Here is a 4,566-nt window from a genome sequence, read left to right as displayed (position 1 = left end):
AAGAAGGCTTTTTAAAAAAAAAAAAAAAAAAAAAAAACAAGTGTCTTCTTGGGGTCCCTCAGGTTGAGGTGGGGAATGAGAGGAAATCATTCTGGAGGAACGCAAGGGAAAATGGCTTTAGATACTTGGGTGACGATAGAATTTATTCTCATAATTGTTTTAATAGCTTTTGTATAATCCTCATCGCTATTATGAGATATAAAATGTATTTATCAAATCTGTAATCATTATGCCAAAAAATCTGAATTAGTGTAATATTTTGCATATTGTTAAAACTGTAACTTTAATTGTAAAAAAAAAAGATATGTCCTTTGCACAATTAAAAAAAAAAAACAACAACAAAAGAAATTCACATGCCAAAATCACAATGAAGAATAATAAAATGGAAAGCCAAAACACTATGTCCCCACCAAACTCTACTAGTCCTGTAGAAGAGTTCTACAAGAAGAATCCCCTAGAGATAACCCAGGACACTGAATTTAAAAGAACAATAACAAACATGATCGTGGAATTCAACGAACTTAAAGAACACATGAACAAACAAATCAAAGAGCTAAAGGAAGATAGGGATAAACTTCAGAATGAATTCCAAAAAGAGATAGAAACATTGGAGAAAACTTAGGCAGAAATGAAGAAGGAAGTGCAAAACTCAATAAGCCAACTTGAAATAACAGGGGAAAGCCTCCTCACTGCTAGAATGAATGAAATAGAAAACAGAATATCAACACTGGAGGATAAAGTTGAAGAATTGGAACACTCAAGCAAAGATTATGGAAAATTGAAAAAAAAAACACAGGAGGGGGCTGGAGAGATGGCTGAGCAGTTAAGAACACTGACTGTTGTTGCAGAAGACCCAGGTTCAAATTCCAGCACCCACATGGCAGCTAACAACTGTCCATAACTCCAGTTCCAGGGGATCCGACAGTCTCTTCAGTCCTCTGCGGGTGTTACATGACATGGGTGCACCTACTTACATGCAGGCAGTACACACATCCACATAAAATAAAAATAATAAGATATTAAAAACCCCCACAGGAATGGAATATGCAAGAGATATGGGATACCATGAAAAGACCAAATCTACATATCATAGGAATGGAGGAAAGAGAAAAATTTCAGCTTAATGGTATTAACCAGATCTTAAACAAGATTGTAGAAGAGAATTTCCTGAAATTAAGGAAAGACATCCCCATACAAATACAGGAAGCACATAGAACACCAAATAGACAGGATCAGAAAAGAAACTCTCCATGATATATCATAGTAAAAACACTAAATGTAAAGAACAAAAAGAGAATACTGAAAGCAGCAATAGAAAAGCAAGTCACATATAAAGGAAAGCCCATCAGAATTACAGCTGACTTATAAATGCAAACTATGAAAGCCAGAAGAGCCTGGACCAAGGTATTTCCAGCTCTATATGACAAGAGATGCCAGCCCCGAATACTCTACCCAGCAAAAATGTCTATTATAGTTGAGGGGGAAAGAAAAATCTTCCATGACACAAATAGCCTGAAGGAATACATGTCCAGAAAACCAGTCCTTCAAAGACTATTTGAAGCAATACAGAGAATGGAGAAAGGAACAACTATACCCTAGGGGTAATGAAAGAAAATAAAGATATAATTGAGGAAACACAAAATTAGACAAAGAATGCAACAGCAATCAAAACAATGGAAACTAACACACATCTTTCAATAATAACCTTAAATATCAATGGACTGAACTCCCCAGTCAAAAGACACAGGCTAAGTGAATGGATTAAGAAACAAAATCCATCTTTTTGCTGTCTGCAAAAAAACCCATCTCACCTTCAAGGACAGGTGCTACCTTAAGATGAAAAGATGGAAAAGAATATTCCAAGCAAATGGCACTAAGAAACAAGCAGGGGTTGCAATTCTAATATCTGACAAAATGGGCTTCAAAGTAAAACTATCAGTAGAGATAAGGAGGGTCACTTCATTCTGATCAAAGGAACAGTTAACCGAGAAGATATACAATCGTGAATATATATGCACCAAAATTTGGTGCACCCAAATTCATAAAAACAACACTACAGGACTTTAAGACACAGATTAATCCCAACTCAGTAATAATAGGAGACTTCAGTACCCTACTGTCTCCATTAGACAGGTCAACTGGATGAAGAATAAACCGAGAGACATCTGAATTAAATGATACCATGCATCCAATGGACCTAACAGACATCTTTTGAATATTCCACCCAAGCACCAAAGAATACACTTTCTACTCATCACCCCATGGAACTTTTTCAAAAGTTAACCACATAATGGGGTACAAAACAAACCTCAACAAATACAAACAAATTGAAATAATTCTATGCATTCTATCAGACCACAATGCAAAAAAGCTCAAAATCAACAAAGGGAAAAGCCCTAGTCACTACATGAACTCATGGTGATTAAACAACACACTCCTAAACAATGAGTGGGTCCAAAGAGAAATTAAGAAAGAAATGAAATAATTCCTGGAATTCAACAAAAAGGACAATATGACACAAGAAAACCTCTGGGACACTTTAAAAGCAGTCCTAAGAGGAAAGTGCCTACATTAAAAAATTAGAAAGAGGCAGGCAGACCTTTGTGAGTTCAAGGCCAGCCTGGTCTATATAATGAGTTTTGGGACAGCTGGGGCTACAAGGAGACCCTGTCTCAAAAAGACAGAAAAAAAATTAGAAAGAGCCCAAATAAATGACCTAACATTGTAACTCAAGATGCTGGAAAGGCAATAACAAATGAAACCTAAACCCTGCAGAAGAGAAGAAATAATAAAAATCAGAGCAGAAATTAATGAAATAGAAACAAGCAAACAAAAAAAAGCAATACAAAGAATCAATGAATCTAAGAGCTTGTTCTTTGAAAAGCTTAACAAGCTAGACCCTTAGCCCAGTTAACCAAAAGAAAGAAAGAGCAAATCCAAATCAGCAAAATCAGAGATGAAAGGGGAAACATCACAACAGACACCCAAAAGATCCAAAACATTATAAGGGACTATTTTAAAGACCTATACTCTACTAAATTTGAAAACTTAAAAGAAATGGATGGATATCTAAAATCATGGGAACAACCAAAGTTAAACCAAGAAGAGATCAACAGTTTAAACAGACCCATAACACATAAGGAAATTGAAACAATAATGCAAAGTCTCCTGACTAAAAGAAGCCCAGGCTCAGATGGATTTACAGCAGAATTCTACCGTACATTTAAAGAAAACCTCCAACCAATACTACTTAAATTATTCAAAATGATAGAAACAGAAGGAGAACTCTCAAAATCCTTCTATGAAGCCAGCATCACTCTAATATCCAAACTGGGTAAAGACACAACCAAAAAAGAAAACTATAGCCCCACATCCTTAATGAACATAGATGCAAAAATTCTCAACAAAATTATTGCAAATCTCATACAGATGTAGATCAAAAAGGTTACTCACCATGGTCAAGTAGGCTTCATTCCAGAGATGCAGGGATGGTTCAATATACACAAGTCAATAAATGTCATCAATCATATAAATGGACTCAAAGACAAAAACCACACCATCATCTCAATAGGTGCAGAAAAGACTTTTGACAAAATTCAGCATGGATTTGTGTTCAAAGTCCTAGAGGGAATTGGACTAGAGGGAACATACCTCAACATAATTAAAGCTACATACAACAAACCCACAGCCAACATCATTCTAAATGGAGAAAAACTGGAAGCATTCCCATTAAAATCAGGAACCAGACAAGGATGTCCACTATCTCCACTCCTTTTCAACATAGTGCTTGAAACTCTTGCTAGAGCAATAAGACAGGAGAAGGAAATTAAAGGAGTACTAATTGTAAAAGAAGAGGTCAAACTACCCCTTTTTGCAAATGATATGATACCATACCTAGGAGATCCTAAAAGTTCCACCAGAAAACTCCTAGAACTGATCAACAATTTCAGTACAGTGGCAGGTCATAAAATAAACCTACAAAAATGAGTAGCCTTTCTATATACCCATAAAAAGCAATTGGGGAAAGAGTACAGAGAAATGCTCCCATTCACAATAGCTGCAAAAATTTAAAAAATAAACAAATAAAATATCTTGGAATAAATTTGACCAGAAACACCAAAGACCTCTACAATGAAAAATTTAAACCATTAAAGAAAGAGATTGAGGGAGATACCAGGAGATGGAAGGACCTCCCATGCTCATGGATTGGAAGAATTAATATTGTGAAAATGACCATACTACCAAAAACAATATATAGATTCAGTGAAATCTCAATCAAAAATCCCCATGACATAATTCACAGAATTAGAAAAAAAACCATTTTTACATTCCTATAGAAGCACAAAAGACCCTGGATAGCCAAAGCAACCCTGAGCACAAAGAGCAATGCTGGGGGGATTACTATACCAGATCTCAAAGTATACTACAGAGCTGTAGTCATAAATACAGTGTGGTACTAGCACAAAAATAGACACATAGAAGACCCATTGAAGACCCAAACCCAAATACATGCAATTTTAGCCTCCTGATATTTGACAAAAGTGACAATAACACACAGTGGAAGAA

Source organism: Nannospalax galili, unplaced genomic scaffold (assembly GCF_000622305.1).
Source record: "Nannospalax galili isolate Female #2095 unplaced genomic scaffold, S.galili_v1.0 scaffold429, whole genome shotgun sequence".
Taxonomy (NCBI): Eukaryota; Metazoa; Chordata; class Mammalia; order Rodentia; family Spalacidae; genus Nannospalax; species Nannospalax galili.
Note: the sequence above shows the minus strand (reverse complement) of the source record.